General features: G+C 34.6%; 1 long non-coding RNA gene across 1 annotated transcript; it reads left to right on the forward strand.

Moving 5' to 3' along the window:
• Window positions 1-126: 126 nt before the first annotated feature.
• LOC134727236 (uncharacterized) lies at window positions 127-13,516 on the forward strand. Its single transcript, XR_010108742.1, has 4 exons — window positions 127-169; window positions 1,467-1,574; window positions 8,612-8,667; window positions 13,485-13,516. It is a non-coding gene; the product is annotated as an uncharacterized LOC134727236 (long non-coding RNA).
• The last annotated feature ends 453 nt before the right edge of the window (window positions 13,517-13,969 follow it).

Genomic DNA, 13,969 nt, shown 5'->3' on the forward strand with positions numbered 1-13,969 from the left:
TTAATTTTCTGAAAACCATAAACCAGCCAGGTGATTAAAATGATATCGTTAAGATAACCCATTTATGTCGTGGAGTATTGATCAGTATTGAAACACAAATATTTTTTATTGCGCATGTGTTAATTCGTGGAACGTTACGTATGATTGTCGATGACATGGGACAATGAAGGTATGACTTTAAGTTTTAGCATATTGATATGACATCGAATTAGGGGTTTATTAACCCAAACTGTTCCAAAACAAGTAAAGAGCTGTTTTAAAAAATGTTCCAGTATATATTCTTCATACAAACCTTATATATGCTCACTCAGCCGAGCGCATGTCCAGACAGTTCAGTTTAGGATTGAATTACCTCTTTATCTCAGAATTAATATCGTCTCTGCTGATGTAGTTATTTTGTTTTTTTTTGTTTTTATTAAAAGTCACATTCAAGTACTACACTTGCAGTGAACTGGAAAGGCGATCCTTAAACTAGTGGTACAAATGTTATAACTTCTGAATAACATTAAAAATATAAGTCTAAAGATGAACGAAAGTTGTAGACAATGAAAATTATTTCTGTATTTCTTTTTATCTTCCGTTGTATAAATATGTGTGCATTATGTTATTTTGGATTTTCGCAGGGGATGTGGTTTCATATCAACTGGTTCGATAACCAATCAAATTGCTGGGTTATCTGTGATATTTCACTGCAGTATAATAAACAAAGCTATTCATTACTTGAAAATGTGTAAGCAACAAGTTATACATTTTGTATCTACCAGCGTTTGCATTTGCCGTCCCGAAACATAAGACTGAAACTATTTCAAGCATGTGTGCCTTCCTTCATTTGTTGGATTAAGCACGTGGTCAAAAATCCCTTCATTACTCGTCGCATTTCAGCAAAGAAATCCAATGATGCTGGCTTGAATTTTTAGTTTATCGAAAGAAATGCAAAATTCGCTTATCAGTTATCTTGAAACTTAAGTGAATTGTTTTATCTATTGATCATATTGATGTAAGGTCCCTTTAGATTTTTATCAATTCAAGATGATAAGTTTTTTAGTTGCGGGATTTTATTCATAAATAAGGAACATGTTTACTAAGTTTCAAGTTGATTGGACTTCAGCTTCATCAAAAACTACCTCGACCAAAAACTTTAACCTGATGCGGGACAGACGGACAGACGAACGAACGGACGCACAGACCAGAAAGCATAATGCTCATAAATTGGGCATAACAATATTCATGTTTTGTGTCGATGGGTTCCAATGTGCTGGGTCAATGTTTCACAGTACTTCTAGTTGATTATGATTCATTATTTGAACCATAATTAAGGGCTTAAAGGATGACGGGTGTATCATGCGCTCATGACGCAGCCTTTTATTTTTATTTTTTCTCTTTATGTTGACATTATCATAGGTACGGACTTTTGTGTGATTGCATAAGTTAATAATAACCTAATGGATTTTTCTTTTCTATTTTAGGTACCAGTATACAGCAAAACTACCAAATGTGAGAACAACACAACATGGCATAACTCTATGATGTATGCGGGTGCTAAATTTTGGAATTAGCTTCCCAAGAAGAAATATGTAAGCAATAACTATTAGATAAATCCAAAAGGTTTTTAAATACTTGGCCTGTCAGCACTAGCAATACCAGATAATCCAATTCACGCTATTGATTATATACTTTGTTTTCAGTATGAGAAACAAGTGTTTACCGCTAGTGCTTTTGTAAAATTAAAAACACAAAAATACTGAACTCCGAGGAAAATTCATGGAAAGTCTCAAATCAAATGGCAAATTAAAAAATTCAAACACATCAAACGAATGGATAACAACTGTCATATTCCTGACTTGGAACTGGAATTTTCTTATGTAGAAAATGGTGGATTTAACCTGGTTTTATAGCTAGCTAAACCTCTCACTTGTATGACAGTCGCATCAAATTCCATTACATTGTCAACGATGCGTGAACAAAACAAACAGACACAATAGGTAAAAATGTCAAAAATAGGGGAAATAGTTGTGTGTATGTTTATTATCTAACTAGTCTCTGTGCGCTGTTAGCAGGGTATGGCTGATCTTCGAAGTAGTATTTGGCCTTTTTATATATTTTTTTTTCGAACGTTGCTGATGAGTCTTTTAACGAAACGCATATCTAGCGTACCATATTACCGATAATCAGTTACTGTATGCATGAAAAAAAATTGCAATTGGAATAAGAGTTGCTTAGATATAACTGACAATAGGTGGTATACATTTGTGTATTGCCTATTTTATTTGATCTACAGGTGCGATCAAGTTACTGGATTATTTAAATGGCTAGACGACTATCTTTAAACGATTTACAACTGCCTTGTTATCAGGTTGACATAATATTAACATTCAATCCGAACTACACAACAGTTGCTTTAAAGAATGTCCTTTTTAAATATTCTGGTAAAAGCGGAAAGCAAAATGTGTTTAAATTTTCAAGAAAGTTAGATTATTTCCTTTAATTATGTTTTAATGTTTTAAGTTTAGGTTTATTATCTCACACACATAGGAGTATTTAATGTAGAGAGATGTAAAGAGATAAAACTGTAACTCATGTTATGTATTTATTGATTTTAATTGTATATAAAAAAATTAAAGATTACAATATTTACAAATTATTGATCATGTAATCTTTTAGTGTTTCCTGTGTCCTACAGGTGTCAGACCACCAATTACTCCCTCCAATTTAGAACGTCCTTAGTCCTACTTTGACACAAAATAGTGCTTTTGATCGGCGTTTTGCATTTGCGGCGATCTGCATTTCATTTGCGCCGATTGTTTCTTTCATTTGCGCCGATTTTTTTTTCATTTGCGCCGATTTTTTTACAGGTAAATTCAGGTGAAATGATGTAAGAAGATGTTGTATGAGTGCCAATGAGACAACTCTCCATCCCAGTAATGTTATTTTCATTTATCATTAAAGACCTCTTCTGTTAGCCAGTTGTACATATGTTATGAATTGTCAATCATAACATGTATAGAACTGTTGTCTCCTGCTTAAAATCAAGAAGTAAAAACCTAAAATAAAAGCACTTTGTTTATACTAAAATGACGAACTAAAAATATATGTAGATCTACAGCATTTAAATCCATAAAAAACGTAATACATTCAAGTTGGTTGAAATCATCCCTTCGTTTACTTTATGGACGCCATCACGAATTGGTTGACCGTTATGGGATGTATACTTGTACTTGTACGTTGTCTAAGAATGTATGACATTTGTCATCACAATGAGCGGAGCGTCAGACAATGTCAAACGTGAAGCAGCCATCGGTTTCATTTAGGGAAGGAATGGTAAGCCGAAACATTGGGATAGCCATTTACCAATTGCAATGTTACTTTATTTGTCTTTATACTCTGTGCTCAGCCAATATAAAAGTATGAACTTACCTGTAAATCCAATTAGGAAAAAATATAAAATCGGCTCAAATGAAAAAATGAAATCGGCGCAAATGAAAGAATGAAAATTTTCAAAATCGGCGCAAATGTCATACGCCCCTTTTGATGTCATTGTTTACTTAAACTAACCAACAAATTTGCAGAAATGAAACTTTTGGTGAAATGGAAATATATTAAGACCATTTTGAGCCAAAATTTACTTGTTTATGAGTTTGCATTTAAAATTCAGGATTAATGCGCTACATAGTACACTAATTCAAGATTTCCAAAAACCGGGAGTTATTTTGGTAGTACCTGTCTTTTCAAAATCAAGACAAGACTTTAAACATTGGTTGAAAATTGACATGTAGGAAGGTGATACATGTACAATTCAGGATATACCTGGTTTCTTTAAAGTTAAACTTAAGGTAAAATATTTAGAAAGCTGTGAAAATTGCAAAATTTGGTTGAACTGATAGGGATTTTTAATTGGTGGTCTGGCACCTTTATAGCCATTCTTCTCTCATGCCAAATTTTCCGGTGGGAAAGACTAGATCGATCCAATATTTCTCCCACTTTCCCCCTCAGCGTTATGGGGGTAAAACCAGGATCAGGCCAATTTTTCCCCGTAGTAGCGTGAGAAGGTAAATTTTCCGCCTCGTAATATAACGTAGGCGACGTCACGGTAAGAATTTTTTTTATGAAACAAAAGTATAGTAACTTTTCTTATAACAGTTTATATTTACCAAAGCTTCATCGTATTATTATACATTTGATAGGTATTAATAGAGATATATATGTTATATTTATATACACGAAACACATTCTGATGTGATGATCACACCCGTTCTCTTTCGTGGACCCTTGGTATCATTGACTAAATGAATACAATTACTTTCATCACTTCTGGTCATTTAGTAGATTTTCCCCAGGACAGACGTCTATGATATCTCCAAAGTATTATGGTGAAATGACTTCACATGATAATCATGCAAAGTATAAAGTTTTAATAAGTAAAAGAACTAAAAACATAGCATAGATCGAGAGGAATACTCGTCGACTTAAAGCTTTCATTCAGGAGAAGACTGAAGTCCGATACGGATGAAACTTCATTAAACTAAGAGGAGATATGAACTCTCGCTTTTGCTTTCGATGTCATTGTTTACTTCAGCTAACCAACAAATTTGCAGAAATGAAACTTTTTGGTGAAATGGAAATATATTAAGACCATTTTGAGCCAAAATTTACTTGTCTATGAGTTTGCATTTAAAATTCAGGATTAATGCGCTACATAGTACACTAATTTAAGATTTCCAGAAAACCGGGAGTTATTTTGGTAGTACCTGTCTTTTCAAAATCAAGACAAGACTTTAAACATTGGTTGAAAATTGACATGTAGGAAGGTGATACATGTACAATGCAGGATATACCTGGTTTCCTTAACATTAAACTTAAGGTAAAATATTTAGAAAGCTGTGAAAATTGCAAAATTTGGTTGAACAGATAGGGATTTTTAATTGGTGGTCTGGCACCTTTATAGCCATTCTTCCCCATGCCAAATTTTCCGATGGGAAAGACTAGATCGATCAAATATTTCTCCCACTTTCCCCCTCAGCGTTATGGGGGTAAAACCAGGATCAGGCCAATTTTTCCCCGTAGTAGCGTGAGAAGGTAAATATAACGTCGGCGACGTCACGGTAAGAATTGTTTTATGAAAAAAAAGTATAGTAACTTTTCTTATATCAGTTTATAGTTACCAAAGCTTCATCGTATGATTATACATTTGATAGGTATTAATAGATATATATATATGTTATATTAATATACACGAAACACATTCTGATGTGATGATCACATCCATTCTCTTTCGTGAACCCTTGGTATCATTGACTAAATGAATACAATTACTTTCATCACTTCTGGTCAATAAGTAGATTTTCCCCAGGACAGACGTCTATGATATCTCCAAAGTATTATGGTGAAATGACTTCACATGATATATCATGCAAAGTATAAAGTATTAATAAGTTAAAGAACTAAAAAAAAAGCACAGATCGAGAGGCATACTCGTCGACAAAAAGCTTTCATTCAGGAGAAGAAGTCCGGTATGGATGAAACTTCATTAAACTTAGAGGAGATATGAACTCCCGCTTTTGCCAGCACGGAAGACGTGGAAGTACAGGGACTAACCACATTATAGTTTGAGCTGTACAAGATCTACAAAAAACCTACAGGTGCATATATACGGTCGAACACTTTCCAGCACTAATGATACAAATTCAACGTGGTATTAAGTAATTAAAGGAAACTGGGACCGTACGGCATTTCACAACGAGAAACCCTCATATACAGTCGTTTTTAAAATGCCCCTACCATAAAAATGTGAAAAAATTCAAACAAAACTAACGGACTTATTTATAACAATTGTTTTTTGGAATAACTTTAACCGACATGAAACGTCAACAACCACTGTACTACATGTTCCTGGATTTGGAATGGCACATAAAGAACGTGGCGGCAATAAACTCAACCCTCCTCCAACACAGTACGGGACAGCACAACTCAAGAAAATACTGTAAAATATCATCTGCAATTGACTTCACTGAATTGTTAGTACGGTGCACAATAATCGCTTACATAAAAAAAAAATTAGACACAAAGCACCGAAATGAAAGTAAAATGTATGCGCTGTTTACACTAAAAGTTATTTCAAAACCAGCGTAAATGTTCTCTAGTCGGACTAGTGGACATAGACAGAATGGTAAACATGTAAACAGACTGGTGAATATGTAGACAGACTTGTGGACATATAGACAGACAGTTAAATATGTAAAAAGGACTAGAGGGACACATAGAAAGACAGACTAGTTGACACATAGACAGACTTGTGGACATATAGACAGACAGTTGAAAACGTAAAAAGAATAGTTGACACATAGAAAACTTTTGAACAGAAAGACAGACTAGTTGACACATAGACATAAAATTGAGAATGTAAATGGGGAATGTGTCAAAGAGACAACAACCCGACAAAATAAAAAAAACAACAGCAGAAGGTCACCAACAGAAATTCCCGCACCCGGAGGCGTCCTTCAGCTGGCCCCTAAACAAATATATACTAGTTCAGTGATAATGAACGCCATACTAATTTCCAAATTGTACACAAGAAACTAAAATTAAAAATACAAGACTAACAAAGGCCAGAGGCTCCTGACTGATAAACCTGTAGACAGACTTGTGACTTGTGACTTTAATGAACAACGCATTTGTATACAAATAAATATAATTCTAACACTGTTCGATTTAATTTCCAGACATGCATATAAATGTATTGAAATCTATATCATGGGGGGGGGGGGGGAGATTGGCATTGGAGAAAAGTTACTATATGTCATACGTATTGTCAACTTTCCGCAGGGTAAGAATGACAATGATCCAAAAATTCCCCGGGGGAAACATTGGCTCATGCCAGTCTTTCCCCCGGCTGAAAAAAAAACTGGCATGGGGGAAGAATGGCTATATAACACCGGCTTAAAGTTTAATCACATTAAATATTAGTCCTATATCAAATGACTTCGCATTCTTATTCAAATTTTAACGTTTTTATACTGATATTTTCATTTTTTATTTTTTTTGAATGCGAAGTAACATATGACTCCAAATGTACAAAACGAACTTATGGCCATAACGTTATATGACGAGATGTTTCAATGGCTTTTAATAAACTTACTTTTTGCTTTAAGATTCCAAATATAATACTCTCTGTTTCACAAAGAAAATTCTCAATAGTATTTTTTGTGAAACGATCATCTTTAAAAGAAGGGGTTAAGGTTTTTTTCCCCTCTTTTATCAAACACCCAATTATGATCAATCATCAACAAATTTTAAATGGCAAAAACTCTTAATCTCGTTCTTCTTGATAAAAAAATATATATTTCTTTATTTCTTTTCTGATGGAATAAATATGTTTCAAAGGCACATTGATAGTAAAAAAAATAATATCAGAACAGTTATATTAAATAATGCCCTCGAGGTCATATGTTATAGGACTAATATGTTTTTCGTAAACAAAAATTGTTAAAAATAAGTCCGTTAGTTTTTTTTTAATTTTTTCTCATTTTTATGGTAGGGGCATTTTAAAGAGACTATATGAGGGTTTCTCTTGTGAAATGCCGTACGGTCCCAGTGGCCTTTAATTACTTAATACCACGTTGAATTTGTATCATTAGTGTTGGAAAGTGTTCGACCGTATATATGCACCTGTAGGTTTTTTGTAGATCTTGTACAGCTCAAACTATAATGTGGTTAGTCCCTGTACTTCCACGTCTTCCGTCCTGGCAAAAGCGGGAGTTCATATCTCCTCTTAGTTTAATGAAGTTTTATCCGTATCGGACTTCTTCTCCTGAAAGAAAGCTTTAAGTCGACGAGTATTCCTCTCGATCTGTGCTTTTTTTTAGTTCTTTTACTTATTAATACTTTATACTTTGCATGATATATCATGTGATGTCATTTCATCATAATACTTTGGAGATATCATAGACGTCTGACCTGGGGGAAATCTACTAAATGACCAGAAGTGATGAAAGTAATTGTATTCATTTAGTCAATGATACCAAGGGTCCACGAAAGAGAACGGGTGTGATCATCACATCAGAATGTGTTTCGTGTATATAAATATAACATATATATCTCTATTAATACCTATCAAATGTATAATAATACGATGAAGCTTTGGTAAATATAAACTGTTATAAGAAAAGTTACTATACTTTTGTTTCATAAAAAAAATCTTACCGTGACGTCGCCGACGTTATATTACGGGGTGGACAATTTACCTTCTCACGCTACTACGGGGGAAAAATTGGCCTGATCCTAGTTTTCCCCCTATAACGCTGAGGGGGAAAAGTGGGATCATGCCAATTTTTCCGGGGAGAAATATTGGATCGATCCAGTCTTTCCCATCGGAAAATTTGGCATGGGGGAAGGATGGCTATAGGACACCGGAAACACTAAAATATTACATGATTAATAATTTGTAAAAAATTGTAATCTTTAATTTTGTTTATATACAATTAAAAGCAATAAATTCATAACATGAGTTATAGTTTTATCTCTTTACACGTCTCTAAATTAAATACTCCTATGTGTGTGAGATAATAAACCTAAACTTAAAACATTAGTCTGACAAATATGTTCGTATTTATTTTAGGATGAAGTAATACATTTGAAAGATGGCAGAGAGTTCTAACAGTGATATGGATTATGGTAAAGTTGAAATTACACACTTATGTAACGTTGAACCAAAACAAAAGATTCTTTCTTCCTCTTTCAAGAAATATACTCAGGATTCTTTTCTGAAAGTACTAGGTTGATTTTCATTATACTTTCATCAGAAATGCCTCAAATGTTCTTTGAGGCAATTTCCATTGCCATTTCGTCTGATGTGTGAAATTAGTTAGAAGATTTTTTTTATTGATTTCCTTACCACAACATCAATATCATAGAATATTTACTTCAGTTTTATTTTCATGGAATAATATGTGATGAAATAGAATAGCGAAGAAAGATCTTTTTCTTATAAAGGAAATTTATGGCAAGCCGTTTTACTATTTATTCGAATTTCAAAATATCTTCTATAATATATAAGATATCTCCTTTAATATATAAGATATCTTTTTTTTATTATTTTAAGATATTTTTAATGTTACATGAGATATCTTTAATGTTATATAAGATATCTTCTAAAGTTTATAAGATATCTTATAAAGTATATGACATATCTTATAAACAATTTTTATATATAAGATATGTCCATATCTTCGATACTATAAGCAAAAGCGCTAGTATATTCGTAGTATGGAAGGACTGTAAGGTGTACATTTCCAACTGGTAGGTGTCATCTGACCTTGACCTCATTTTCATGGTTCAGTGGTTATAGTTAAGTTGTTGTGATTTGGTCTGTTTTTCTCATACTTTATGCAATAGATCTACTATATTTGTTGTATGGAATGATTGTAAGGTGTACATGTCTAGCGAGCAGAGTTCATCTGACCTTGACCTCATTTTCATGGTTGAGTGGTCAAAGTTAATTTTTTGAGTTTTGGTCTTATATATAGAATATGGAAATATTTAAAGATCTATATGTCATTCGCGCAGGTTTTGTTTGACCTCGATCTCATTTTCACGGTTCATTGCTCAGTATTAAGTTTTTGTGTTTTGGTCTATTTTTCTTAAATTTTAAGTAATAGGTCAACTATATTTGTTGAATGGAAGCATTCTTAGCTGAACATGTCTGCCTGGCATGGTTCATCTGAACTTGACCTCATTTTCATGGTTCGTTGGTCTTTGTTTAGTTATCTTGGTTAATGTTAAGATTATGTGACAGTTTTTGATAAAGCTTTATACTTAGGACTATCAACATAATATCAATGATTAGTAAAGAAGGCGAGACATTTTAGTGTGTGCACTCTTGTTTCACTGACCCCCACACACCCCTCTTAACTTAATTTGGGAAAAAATTGATTGACCAATAGGGATATATGTCGGAACGTAATCCTATCACGGTCCGCTCTATCGCATTGCAAACGGCGTTGTCTGGTCTCATTCGTATTGTATTCTGTAATTGTCGGGACTCTAACGTGGGTATTATTGACTAATTTCGTATTAATAACGGGACTGTTCCGGAACGGCAAAAACGGTTCGCAATCGACAAGATCTGGATGCAATCTGGACTCAATCGGCAGAAAAAAAGCAATGAAAAGTTTCTCCAGATCATTCCCGTTCCACAGGACACCGTCCAGAATTCACAGAACATTGTAAGGATTGTGGTCCGATACAGCAGAATCTGTCACGACATAGGCACGATTGTAAAAAAAGCAATGAAAAGTTTCTCCAGATCATTCCCGTTCCACAGGACACCGTCCAGAATACACAGAACATTGTTAGGATTGTGGTCCGATACAGCAGAATCTGTCACGACATAGGCACGATTGTTATCCGACTAAACTAAATCAGCACAGTTTTCCCGAATGTTACGGGACGCACCTAGCTGTCGGGGTGCTTCGCCGAACTATTCAGTTCCTTCCCGACCCGTAGGAATCTGTAACGAACTTAAACGACTGCGTTCAGACAATAATAGTACATTCCAGCTTATTGAGGATAGTAATCCGACTTTTTCACTTTTTGTTTCGTATCGCTGTCTGATCTCAACGGGAGCAATAATCGGCAATGTGTGAACCCCGCATTAAATGACTGGTCACTGTCTGATATCTGTCCGACTACATTCGGGACGCAGTCGTGACAAACTCGGTCGAATTTTACCAGGCGAAATGTACAAATTGGATTAGAAGCGGATTGAGAATGGGATTATCTGTAACACAATTGTGTTTCATATCATTAATTATTAAGGAGTATTAATTAGGATTTTTTTTTAAAAGGAATTAATTACAGCATAACCGAAACAATTCATTGGCATGTACCCTTTAAACACTTAATAACGATTTGTACGAATATTATAGACATATACCCTGCAGCCAATAAATGACAATGTCTACTGTGAAATAACATGTATCTTTCAGTGGTTAATTGCATAGTTTTTCAACTAGTATTATTCAACATTCAGACTACTACGTAACCGGCAATCAGCTATCGGCCAACGTTTATGGACCACTGGACTATATAAGATCCAGCTTTGGACTTGGAGGGAAGACAGATTGGTACAAGACATTTGAACAGATAGATTCCGACAAGGTCCCCCCTCCCCCTTGTGGGTAGGCTGGAACTCATGCGCTTAATATCCGAACGTACTCCATCAGGACTGAACAGTTATACAAATGTACCAATATACGATCACGTGCCCGTGTGAAATATTGAACATTCGAACATTTGAACTTTAGAATCTTTCTTGACTTTGTAATTACTTAAAGTCATAAAAAAACTCAAATTAAAAAAGAATATGCATATGTTTTTTTATAACTAAATGGATAGTTTTCATTAAACAACTTATGTACATATACTTTTTTCTGAGGAAAATTCTTTAATTTGTCCACATTTAGAAGAAGTGTACTTAATTTTAATTGCTTGCTGCCAGCAAGCAATTCGCCGACATATTTTCCGTATGCATAGTGACCCGAGCGTAACCCTCCTCGTAAAAATCCGGTGACCACAATACGCATGGATCTGTCATTGAAATAAACAAATATCAGATTGTTATCGTGATTAAATTATTTGTTTTGCAAATTTTAATTAAAACAAAAAAGTTTGAATTTTCCTCCACGATTCACAGGATCTTGATCAGACTTTTGACAAATTTTAATCGGGAATGGTCCTCTCAACAACGACAGTAAAATTTCTACCGTCCTTGACAGGACCATTCCCGATTAAAATTTATTAAAAGTCTGATCAAGATCTTGGGAATCGTGGATGGAAATTCAAACTTAATTTAAAATTTGTAAAAAAAAATTAATTTGATCACGACAACAATCAGATAGTGTTCATGAAGCGTCGATATTTAACCGTTTCTAAGCGAATTAGTCCCGATAATCCCGTTCGGAATCCGTTTCTGATCCGATTTGTATTTTTCGCCAGGTAAAATTCGACCGAGTCTGTCACGACTGCGTCCCGACTCTACCGAATGTTATCCGACAGATATCTGTGACCAGTGACCAGACAGTGAACCGACGCTGACGGAAGTTATCTGTTCGAAAACTGTTGGCATATTCGGGATGATCAGGTGCTGTCGGAACGTTATCCTACGATCCGCTCTATCGCATTGCAAACGGCTTTGTCTGATCTCTGTCGTATTGTATTCTGTAATTGTCGTGACTCAGACGTGGGTATCACTGACGAATTTCGTATTAATAACGGGACTGTTTCGGAACGGTTTCGGCAAAAAACGGTTCGCAATCGACAAGATCTGGATGCAATCTGGACTCAATCGGCAGAAAAACAGCTATGAAAAATTACTCCAGATTATTCCTGTTCAACAAGACACCGTCCAGAATACACAAGACATTGTTCAGAATTCGATCCGATACAGCAGAATCTGTCACGACATAGCCACGAATGTAATCCGACTAGACAAAATCGGCTGAGTTGCCCCGAATGTTACGGGACGCACCTAACTGTCGGGGTGCTTTGCCGAACTATTCGGACCCTTCCAGACCCGTAGGAATCTGTTACGAACTAAAACGACTGCGTTCAGACAATTATAGGACATTCCAGATAATTGAGGATACTAATCCGACTTTTTAACTTTTCGTGTCGTATTGCTGTCTGATCTAAAACGGGAGCAGTAATCGGCAATGTGTGAACCCGGCATTTACAGATCAGACTATTTGGAAAGTTGACAGTTGGAAAGTTTCAATCCTTACGTCTATCTTTGATTATAGTTTAAAGTCGTCCATCTGTAACACTATCGAGTAGAAGTGATAAAACCCTTGTTTCTGTAGTTTTTTTTTATCTCAATATTAAGATAAGTAGATGGGAATGATTTCCAATGGGTCGACATTCTACTAACCAAATGCTGTAGTAAACAACTCTTCAACTCTATTGGAATAAATAAAATGCAAGTGCAATCTTACTTTTATGTGGGTTATTTAATGATCGGACATTATCAATACTTTTCCCTAGTGAGATCTACCATATATATCAGACTTATCAGATTTGTACATACTAGATCAATACAACGTGTGCCACACGTAAAACAGGGTTTGCCCATCTCTTTTTATACCCTTTAGATTTAGGTGATAATTGAAAATATAAAAGTTGTTTCAACAAAGAGTATATTCAATAATGAAAAGTATGGTGAATAATTCAATCAGTAGCTTGAATTCCTAAGTATTTATTGATTCTAACAGAATTAAACCACTATATCAATATCTTCCATTAGGTATAAAGTATTTCCTTTAAGTTACTGCTCATATATGTTGCAACATGAAAATAACTAAAAAAATAACATTCATCCCTTCATGTGTTAAAATTTCTTTTGTCGTTTAAAGGATTATGTAAGAAATTTTCTTAGACGACTATTATTTCCTTTAAATCGTAATAATAATATGTTGGTTTTTTTCACTTTTTTACAGGGTGTGTTCTGTCTATCACTCCAACAATTGAGACACCAAACAAAAGTTCTAATAGTCAGGCTATTACAAAAGAGGTCTACAGAATATTTAAAGCAAATTATGGCCTCTTTCCAGTCTATTTCCCAAATGAACTTAGGGAAGAATGTGGAGTCCAATGCACCGAATTCGATATAAATTATGAACAAGACGTTTACATGATTTTCACATGCCGTTTCACTAGTGGCATTGAGCAAAGAAAATTTCTCATGTTGGTAAATAATGGACGTCTCACGAAGATTTTTACCAAATTCAGCGAAAGCATAAGTATCGCCAGGGATATGGGTTTGGATCTAACTGAAAACCTTAAATTGTATGCAAATAGCTTAGAGAGGTGAGATTTAAAAACGATATGTTACATAAGTTATTCTAAAGGAGTAGGTCCGGTAAGGGCCGATTTTGGTCTCAGATTTCAGGTTCATCTGACGAATGATTTTGTACACTTTTTA

This window comes from Mytilus trossulus, chromosome 7 (assembly GCF_036588685.1).
Source record: "Mytilus trossulus isolate FHL-02 chromosome 7, PNRI_Mtr1.1.1.hap1, whole genome shotgun sequence".
Taxonomy (NCBI): Eukaryota; Metazoa; Mollusca; class Bivalvia; order Mytilida; family Mytilidae; genus Mytilus; species Mytilus trossulus.